The 11,135-nt window shown below is 40.2% G+C and overlaps 1 protein-coding gene across 1 annotated transcript in view; it reads left to right on the plus strand.

The window, feature by feature from the left end:
• Window positions 1-7,904, plus strand: part of FANCB (FA complementation group B) — a 385,712-nt gene extending 377,808 nt beyond the window's left edge. The window contains exons 15-17 of the mRNA XM_047715290.1: window positions 1,557-2,140; window positions 3,698-3,795; window positions 7,187-7,904. The gene's annotated coding sequence lies outside the window, so the exon portion shown is untranslated. The remainder of the gene's footprint in view (window positions 1-1,556; window positions 2,141-3,697; window positions 3,796-7,186) is intronic.
• Window positions 7,905-11,135: the final 3,231 nt, after the last annotated feature.

The following is an 11,135-nucleotide window of genomic DNA, read 5'->3' on the forward strand; positions in this document are numbered from 1 at the left end:
CCTTGGACCGTGGTATTTTAAACTGCTATCACAGAAGGGAACAGGATCTGCTTGGGTGATTTCTCCTTTTTCCATCGTTTTACTGGAATGACCTCAAATTTCATTTGACCTGGTATTTCCCAAAGTAGAGAGACAGGATTTCCCCCTGACGCGCATATACTTCTCAGGCTTGCCTTAACCCCAGAATCAGTAGGCATGAGTCAAATGGTGATCAGCTAAATGACAACACATTTGTCATACTGGGGCTGGTCTCAAAATGTACTATTTCTGGTATAGCCAGAGCAGAAGTCTTCAGATGCCCAAGTATGGCCATCCATCTTCACTTATTAGGCAGGATTACTTGTACCCATACATAATCCTCTAGGAGGATGTCGGGCATTTTAAATGGCTTCATTAACTCATCCAGGTCGTTAGAATAGTGCTCCTCAAAGTGTGGCCTGTGGAACAGCTGCTTCAGCATCACCGGGAGAGCTTGTTAGAAATCCCCATGCTCAGGCAAACCCTCCTAAGTCAGATCTTGGGGGGGCAGGCACAGGAATCTGTATCTTAACAAGCTTTCCAAAGGATTCAGATGCATTCGAAAGTGTAGGAACCGCCAATTAGCAATTTACAATTATCACAAAGCTGAATTTCAAAGTTGGGAAGAGAACATGAGAGGACTTTCTCAATATTTTCAGATGTGTACTAAGAGCTGATTTATTAGTCTTTTAGGACCAGACTTCCCTAAACCTAAATGAGGAAGAACTAAAATGGCTCCAGTAATAGCAGTGAATAAGACTGCCAAGTTCCAGGAGAGTGTGTGATCCTCCTTTTATGACTGTAGGTGGTAAAATATCATTATGAAGCATAGGTAAGGGACGCCTGGGAGGCTCAATCGATTAAGCATCTGCCCTTGGCTCAGGTCATGATCCAAGGGTCCTGGGATCGAGCCCCACTTTGGGCTCCCTGCTCAGCTCAGTGGGGAACCTGCTTCTCCCTTTCCTCCCTGCTTATGCTCTCTCTCTCTCCCTCTCTCGCTCTCTCTCACACACACAATAAAGTAATGTTTAAATGAAGACAGGTTTTTATATTCCTTATAATTAATATTTAAAAAAATAAAACATGAGGGGAAAATAAGCAAAGCTATTTGTGGTGTATTTCCCCCAGGAAAGATAGTATTTTCCGAGCATAATACTCGGGCAAAACGAGCAAGTTTTATAGTAATTCCAGCTATAATCTTGGTCTTGAGCCTAGTTAAAGGAATTCTGAGAGCTGGAATCCGGAAGAGGCAAACTGGCAACGAAGAAAGAAGCAGTCTTCTAAATTGGTCTCCAATTGGTCAGATGGCATTAATAAATATTTATTGGGTACTTATTATGTGCAGAGTGTGTGCTCTGTGCTGAAGCTGGCCATCATTACGCCAATTTGGTAGTATAATAAACTAGCCTTCTAAAATGTCCACCAAAACCACTGTAGGCAATAGAAGGTAATGAAGTTTGATTCTTTCCCCCATACTTTCCTTCCACTTCTCTACCTTCTCCCCACCCCCTTATACCAAGGTGTGTTTTTTCCCACAGGAAGCTGATACTGCTGATTTCACATCAGGGGCACAGGATTTTCATTGTTTCTTTGTTTCATCCAGCCATGAAGATACTCTGATTCATCCTCGCCTCTCCCGGTTGTTACCAAGAACATGCATTTTGCAAGCTAATGAACCAAAATCTAAAGTACAGAGTGTGGACATGTAATTGACCTAAAGGAGCTTGTTATACAGAAGGATTTATTTTTGGAGAATTATGAGTCCCTGCTGTTCAAGGTTTAAGCAAAAGATATCTATCTTGTAATACTTTTGACTGTTTTTCCAGTGAATTTGTAAAAAAAAGAAAAAATTCACCGGAAGTGAATTAGCCATCACATCTCATCTGTTGACCTTGGGACTGGAGCCCAGTTGCATCCCCAGTTTTCATCCCCGCGCTGAGCCCTGGACTTGGGTTGAGGCTGACTGAAGAAGAGATGATGTTGGCTATTTAAGCGAACTGCGGAGAGACTAGCACGTTGCACGTGCAGACCTAGCAGGACTCCTAGCTGGCCACCTGTCCTCCTACAGCTTGAATCCCAGGCAGATGAGGAACATGAGAAGCAGCAGACGATTGTTTGAAAGGTGAGGATGCTGGCCACTGTCTCCATCGAGGAACACCTGGGAAGACAAAAGCAGGACAGGGGAATGCTTGGGTGATCTGGGATGGCTAGATGCCTGGGATCTCCTGACTTTTCCTCCATGTTACATCTAGGTGCTATTATTTTCTTATGTTTGGAAAGAAATTGTGGCATTATAGGGTTTTTCAAAAAGAGGAAGGGAACAAATGACTTTGGATAAGCAAAAGCATTTTTTTGTTTGTGAGAGGGTTTTTTGTTCACTTTCCTTTGTTAACATCCCAGATATCTGTCTCAGCTTCTGTTCCAGCAGTATTCAATGTAGTCATTGATCAGCAGTGGGTCCTATTGCTCAAGGATTTGGAAAATCTGTTGGCAGACATTAACTCACAGTGAGAGAGGACCCAACTATGAGTGACTTAGACCAGAGTTTCCTAACACTATGAGTTTGAAGACCTCTTTATGCCATCAGAAAAATCTCCAAATCATCTTATAATTTTATCTACGTTTCTGGTGTTAGTTGGTTGAGAGAATATTTTACACAAGGGCAAAAGGACTTTAGTTTCAAACACAGTTTTAAGTGATTTTTTTTCTTTCAAAATGGCTTTTATTGAGACACTTATAGGGCTTCTACAACATTGCTGGTTGGAGATCTTCTTTATTTCCAGTTCTTAGGAGGATAAATTCTTTTCCAAATGCCAACAAACCCCATTCCCACCACCTTAGCAAGGAAACATGCTCATCTGTCTCTGCGCAAATGTCCAACCAGGAATCTATGTCCCCTTCCACTATTCTATACAAGTGTCCTTAGAACTCCACGCAGGCCTCACAAGTCCAGGCTTCATCCTTCCCACCTAGTAATTTATTAGGCAGACTAATTTCAAACCAAGGGTGAGAGGGCTTCAATTCAGCGGCAATGACTATGCTTAAATAAGAGAAAACCTTTCTCAATGCCAGTTCTTCTGATTTGATAATCTGCGGCATATTAATTTATTTATTTATTTTTAATTTCTTTTCAGTGTTCCAGAATTCATTATCTCTTATTAATCACAACACCTGCAGACATTTAAAAATAGCACTCCATATATAGGAAGCCCAAGGCCCATATATAGGAAGACTTATTTTTATTCATTAGGCAGCCTATACTTGCTGAACAGAGGGATTAAAGGGTCCTTTTGCATAGTACCTAGAATTCCTGAGTGCCCACAAGCCACATATTTGAAATCAGTGACTTTTACAATGAATGTTATCAAATAAACAAATGAATGAATAAATACAAAATGAATAATTAGGAGAAGAGAAACAAACCTAGACTTCCTAGTAAAAGAGAAGGAAGTAGACCTCTTTGCTGAGTCTGGAATTAAGATTACTTCGATTGGTAAATGGGAGATTATTTTATGATAATTCTTGTAACTGCTATGAATATCTGTGATGAATTTAGGGGCACTCATTATGCTGGGGTCAACCATCTGTGTTAGCAGAGCAATCAGATGAAATAAGTCTTCTTTAGAAGTACACTATAACTATTAAAATGGTGTCTTTAGAGATGACTTTTCTCTTCAAGGATTCAGGACTACAGACCAGGCAAACATTTGTGGCTTTGAGATGTAACATTGCCCGGATGGACAGGCATGTCCTGAGTGCCCTGAGCTAGGACAGAAGGTAACTTGCTGCATGTGGTATTGATGGGGAGATGACCACCCATAAGGTAAGGGAAACACCCGTTTAAGGAGGGATGTTGACTCCCAGCAGAGCTGGACTACAGCCAACAGCAGGCTGCTGTTACAGACTGCTACTTTTCCAACTCTCTGTTCAACTCCGAATCATGAATCCTCAGCTAGGTTCTCCAGGGGTGATGTTGGGGCTTTAAGTGCCATTAAATGGACTTTTGAGCAAAGGAGAAAGCATCACCTGAATCTGATTTTTGTTCAGTTCCTCTCTTCTCCTTGAAGCCCCCAAAGTCACCATTCCCCCAATGGCCAATGGCAAGAGAAAAAAGACATCTTTTTTTTCTTTCTTTGAGTGAGTTTGTGCCTAAAACTCCAATGCAGAGCTTTCTAGACAACTGGATAAGAATCCACGGTTTAGATCCAAGTACACAGGGAAAGCTTCTCTTTCCCCTAATTCCAAACACCACTTTCAAACTTGTACCACCCTTACAGAAACTGTATTAGGAATATGAGGCCAGGGTTTAGAACATCCAAGTGTGTGTGAGATAGAAAAGAAAGAAAGGACGCCAGAGCCCAAGGCCAGATTCTGCTCAGTGAAGGCAAGGGAAACAGAGGAATACACCCATGTATTTGATCCTCTAACACACAGAATAAAACACGTACTTGGAGTACTAGAATATGAAACTCTCAGATAGCAACACCTGCTTTGGGAAGGCCCTGGAAAAAGGGGGGAGGAGGGCAGAGACCTTCTCTTTTCTCTATGGTACCTTCTCATTCTAGAAGGCCATTTTCCACTTCCAAATTCTACCTTGGAGGATATGTAGCTTTGGAAACCTTCACACAATGAAATTTTTTGGCAGATGAAATTCTGCTCACGACCTTGTTGGTACAAGAAGCTGCATGGAAACTGTCTTTGACTTCTTGAAGCGGAATAGTAATCAGGCTCATGCTGGCATTTGATGAGTTAAGTGAACTGGAATATGAAGTCTGACAAATTTGTTAATGGAATATTCTTTAACCAAGAGGATCAACAAAATCCATAGGAAGTAAATCTTTGCTTCATCTCCTACTGCTGTTATTGACAGAATTATGGAGACTTTTTTTTTTTCAGAGAGTCATTGAATTGTCTGATTTTATAAAAAGTGGCTAGAAACAGTATCTCATGCTAAGGAGGTAAAAATGTTCTAAAACAGTGTTGCCCAAAGATCTGCAATGTCCAATATGGTAGCCAGCAGCCACATAGGGCTGCTGAGCATTTGAACCATGGCAGTATGACTGAGGAATTGAATGTTTAATATTATTTAATTTTAAATAATTTGATTTCAAATAGCCATGCATGTCTAGGGACTACCATATTGGAAAGAACAGTAGTAGAAGAACTCATGGGTGCAATATTTATATTAATGCATCATAGGCATGAAAGAGTATACAGTATATAAGGTTTAAATAACAATCAAATAATCCATGTACCCTTCAACCATTCATAAGAAAGAGAGTACTACCCAAGCCTCTGATGTTCCCCAGCTGCCCCTGCCTGAACTCCCCCAGGTAACTACTATTCTGAATTTTGTGTTCATCCTTCCTTTACTTTGTTGGATGTTTTCACCAGAATTTTTATGCATTTCTAAACAAAATTTTATTTTACTTCACATGCCTTGGGACATTTTATGAACGGAATTACATTGCATGCACTCTTCGGTGACTTGCTTTTTTACTCAATGTTAATTTAACAGTCACCCATTTTTGATGCATATAACTGTATTTCATTTTGCCTGCTCTTCTTAATATGCTAATGCATTTAATTTAAATGGAAGCAGAGATTAGGCATTCTGTTGTGCCCTGCTCCAGTTTATTAGTATATTATAGCTTTTTCCTCCATCCTCCAGTCAATGTTAGTAGTAGTGTTTCAATTCTCTTGCTATTACAGATGTTCTACCTAGAATATTTATCACGTGTTTCTAGGGTCAGATAAGAAAGAGTCTAAGGTACAGGTCTGGGGGCCAAACTGTTGGGTGATAAGAATACACATATTTTTCTTTACGAGGTGATGCCACGTTCTTTTCCAAAGTGATGGAACCAACTTTTTTTAAAGAGTTTATTTATTTATTTGACAGAGAGAGAGATCACAAGTAGGCAGAGAGGCAGGCAGAGCGAGAGGGGGAAGCAGGCTCCATGCTGAGCAGAGAGCCTGATGCGGCACTCAATCCCAGGACCCTGAGAACATGACCTGAGCTAAAGGCAGAGGTTTAACCCACTGAGCCACCCAGGCGCCCCATGATGGAACCAATTTTTATACCTACTAATAGCTCAAGAAGTGTTTGGTTCTCCACATCCTGGCAATAATCATCTTTGTCAGACATCTTAATTTTTGTTCATCTGGTAGGCGTAAAATGCCATGTCATTGTACCCTTAATTAACATCCCCAGATTATTAATGGGATTATGGATATTTTCATTCATACATCTTTTCTTTTGAAGTGCCTGCATGTTTTTCCTTTTTTTTTTTTCATTGATTTGTGGGGCTTTCTTTATATTCTGGATATTAATCCCTTGCCAGTCATATGTGTTGCAAATATCTTCTCCCTATTTGTGGCTTGTCTTTTACCTTTGATGGCCTCTTTATTGAATAGGAATTCTTAATTATAATGCACTTAAATTTAGTATGTATTTCCTTTGCTTGAGTATTTGTCATCTTTTTAAAGAAATCCTCCCCACCCAGAAGTTGTAATGCTTTCCTCTTATATTTTTGTCTTTATGTTTTAATTTTCTGTTTGCCTTTGAGTCTCGTATCCACATGTAATTTTGTTTATGATAGAAAGTGGAGGGGCGCCTGGGTGGCTCAGTGGGTTAAGCCTCTGCCTTCGGCTCAGGTCATGATCTCAGGGTCCTGGGATCGAGCCCCGCATCGGGCTCTCTGCTCGGCAGGGAGCCTGCTTCCTCCTCTCTCTCTCTCTCTACCTGCCTCTCTGCCTGCTTGTGATCTCTCTCTGTCAAATAAATAAATAAAATCTTAAAAAAAAAAAAAAGAAAGTGGAGGTACAAATTCATTTTTTCCATAGGGATAACTATTCGTTCCAGTGTTAGTTATTGAAGAGATGGATTATTTACTCACTGATCTCCCATGCCAACTCTTGTTTATGCAAGCCATTTCTAGGCCCTCTCTTTTCATGTATCTTTCATCTCTTTTCATCTTTTCATGTATCTTTTCATCTCTTTCATGTATATGTGGGCACAATTCCAGTCCTTCCCTTTTGTGCTATTAGTCTGTTTGTCTAACCCTGAGATAATACCACTATCTCTTAAGTACTGTAATGTTGAAAGAAAGGAGCCAGACACACACAAAATAACTAATCTGTGCTTCTATTTACATAAAACACAAAACAGAATGAGGCATGCAAAAGAGTAGGAGATGAAGCCGAAGAGGTTCTAGGTGGGACAGATCATGGAGTGCGATGGAAGCCATTGGAAAGTTTTCAGCCAAGGAGGGCCATGACCTACCCTATGACATCAAAGGATCACCCTGGAACTTAACTGAGAATAGGCTTCTGTGAGGCAGGAGCAGAAGCAGGGAGACCAGTTACAAAGCCAGTGCAACAGTCTGGGTGAGAGACAACGGCGGATGGGACCAGAGTGGTGGCAACTGAGGTACTGACATGTGGTCCAATTGTGGTGATATTATGAAGATGAGGCTGATCGTATTTGTTGGTGAATCTGTTGTGAGGTGAAAAGGAAGAGAGGCATCAAAAGAAGAGTAGAGGTATCAACAGTGACACATTGAGAGTTTTGACTGTGGAACTGTAAGGATGGTTGACGTAGTACATGATGCAGATGTAATGTATATACAACCTTCATGACATGTATGTAAGGTACCCATACCTACCTAGTGCGCAGTCTGCAATCTGGCATGTATATGTCTTCAATAAATTGCCCCCTCTCCCCTTCATGGCACTTATATATAAAGTTCAGATTTTAATATCCTATAGTTCCTTGAAGTTAGAGATACCCTCATGCCCAAGTGGTGACCTTGGGTGATGCTTGCCCGATAATAGAGTGGAGATGAAAGAGTGATATCTATAAGGCTTGATTCTTAGGTAACTGATAGGCACCAACAGTGATGTCCCTCTTGGGAAATAATCAGAGTAAACAAGAGTAGCTGTAATGATGTGACTTCCAAGAGCACATTTTTTTTTAAGACCAAGTGCTATTTTAGCATGAGCCTAAGGGTGAATGTTTACAGTAGAGAGCTTTGAGATTTCTATGTTATCCAGGTTTAAATAGAACCTTCGAGCCCCTTGGAAGAAAGCTTTGGTACTTACTGAGATGACTATTATTTTCTGCTGCTGCTGCTGACCAGTGAAATCCTTTCCAAACACTGTTTTAATTCCATCAACCCCTCTAGATGGATGGCTTAATATGACCTTATTGATCATGTGACTTTCAGAGATGACAGACCCCATCACCAACGTGGCACTGTCTCCCCACACATCTCAGTCTGCAAAGCTTGTACCAGGCACTTGTTATTCAGGTTAACATTCTGAACACCAAATTAATTTGTGTGGTTGCTACAGAAATTATATTTTGTCCTTTCTTGGGTTTATAATAGATGTTCAATCAAAAGATTTGTCCAAGAACTGCATCCCTCTGCCACTCAACCTTCTTACCTAACTTAAGTCATATCCCTGAGGACTCACAGTTATACCCAAAGTCTGCTATCCATGCAGTTGGATTCATTGCTAGTGTAAGGTCAGTAGCATTTAGTGTTCTTGACTTGGTGTTCTTAAGATTCTTTCTCTCAGACTATGGACTCTGAAAAACGATCTGAGAATTTTGAAGGGGTGGGGGGTGGGAGGTTGGGGGCACCAGGTGGTGGGTATTGTAGAGGGCACGGATTGCATGGAGCACTGGGTGTGGTGCAAAAATAATGAGTACTGTTATGCTGAAAAAATTAAAAATTAAAAAAAAAAGATTCTTTCTCTCCCTCTGCTCCTTCCTTCCCCTTTCCCTCCCATTCTCTAAAAGAAGAAGAGGAGGAGGAGGAAGAAGAAGAAGAAAAAGGAGGAGGAGGAGGAAAAGGTGAAGTAGGAGGAGAGAAAGGGGGAGGAGGAGAAGAGGAAGGAGAATGAGGAGAAGGAGAAGAAGGAGAAGGAGGAGAAGGAGAAGAAGAAGAAGAAAAGACAAAAGAGAAAATACAAGGCACTAACCAGCAGCAAGCATTAGCTGGGTTAAAGCAAAACTCTTCCTTTCAGGTAATGCAAAGTATGTAAGAGATGCTTTAATGTGATTTGAAGATCCTTTTCCATCTGTTTCATTAGTCAAGTACAGCAGCTATTTTTATATTTTCATGACTCCAGCTTTTGAAATTTGTAAAACTAGTGTAAAGATAGACCAAGGCACAAAATAAAAGGTCTTTTCTGTCACCCACACTTTTTTTTTAATGCAGTGATCCAGTATGGAGTTCTTATCCATAAAAAGGCAATTGTACCAGGCACCAGGAAATATAGAGAGATAATAAATGGCCCCCACCATTAAGGAGTTTATTATCATGGGGAGACAGAGTTAGAAGCCAATCCTTTTAAAGCCAGCAAAAGCCCAGCGATGACCTCCTGGGGACAGTTTAGTAGTGAGTCAGTGATGAATGTCATAGTCAGATAATAATACAAGTTAACATTTATCACATAGTTCTAAGTGTGTTACATGTAGCATATCATTTAGTCTTCGCTACCACCCTATGAAGTAGGATATTTTTATCACCATCCTGCAGACAATGAAATTGACGTATAGTCACATTAAGTGACTGCCTTGAATCACACACGTAGCAAGTGGTACAGCCAGGATCTGGAAGAATCCAGGCAGTCCTGCTCCGGAATCTGTGTCACAACCTCTGTGTTGTTCTGCCGTTCTGATGTCTAGCTGGGAAAATCGGCTCTACCCTTTACTGTAGTTAACAAAGGGTGGGTGAAAAGAGAGAGCCTTTTATTTTGTGTCCTGGTGTGTCTGTGCACCACTTTACAAATTTGAAAAATAGGAGTCATGATAAGATAAAAATAGCTGCTTCTTCACTAGGCAGGGAACAGCAAAAAGATCTTTAAATCACATCCAGATATCTCTTTCATGCTCCACGTTGGAAGAGGGTTGCCCTTCCATCTAGCAAATGTGGACTGCACGCTTTGAACTTGAAATGTACTCTCTTAAAAAGAATACCAAATCAAGAACACTTAGGATTGCTGTCTCTATAGTGGCAAGTAACTGGACGGTGGCAGAATTTGGACTTCAGTGGTATAGAATTAGCTGCTTTAAGGCTTCATTTCTTCCCCTGTTAAAGCAGAATAATAATAATATCTCCCTTAGAGGGTATGTGTGAAGATTAAATTACCTATTAGAGTAAAATGCTGAACTTGTTGCCTGGCATATAAAAAAAAAGACTGCATGAGAATGATGATAGTGATAATGATGGGGGGGGTGATAGAGATGATCAAAAAAAAACTCTTTTTAGAACTTCAAATTTTAGGATGCTTGCTGAGATGGTCTGTGTTTTTGACTTATGAATATCATCTTGATAATTAGAACCATCCGTTTACTGATGAGCTCTTCTGTGGTCTTCCCAGCTTTTACATGCTTCATCTTTGCCATCTCTCTGAGACATGATGAGAACATTTGAGAGAAGACTTACCAATTGCCCTGTAACCAGAGTTGATATGAACAAAATTTAGTGAGAAGATTGTTGCTTAGATGAAAGCCCCTCTACGGCTCACTCTATGCCTCCACCCCATGTGGCTTGAGCATTAGAATTTGTAGAATGTGCTTCTGAACATTCTTGTTCATGGATTAGAGCATTCCCAAAGACAAAAAAAAGTGCAATGATGTTGCCTGTATATAGACTATCTCACCTAATTAATTATACGAAGTATACATACATCTACTTTGAACATCAAGCCCACTGTAGCCAGGCACACTGAATTTCAGGAAATCATTTTTTGGACAGTCTTTATCTAAATTAATGTATAATTATGTTCAGTGAGCATATGCATTCTTTGTGATCACTGATGAGACCTCAAAAAAGGCTTTCTTCAAATTCTGGAATTCCTTCCATTCACTATCACAGGAAGTTTACTTTCAGGTTTTAGAATGCCAATTGGGAGTTAAAGCACATTTTTAAAAATCTAGAATGTGTAATTAAACCAAATGGTTCGTCCTGCTTGCTATTGTGTGTATATATGCATTTTAATTGTTTTCAGTTCTATAAAATAGAAGCATTTAGTTGACTGTCTTCCCTTTCAGCTTTCCAAAGCAATATTTATGTTGCATCCTTAGATGGGAGAGTGGGCTAAAATAT

Source organism: Lutra lutra, chromosome X (assembly GCF_902655055.1).
Source record: "Lutra lutra chromosome X, mLutLut1.2, whole genome shotgun sequence".
NCBI lineage: Eukaryota > Metazoa > Chordata > Mammalia > Carnivora > Mustelidae > Lutra > Lutra lutra.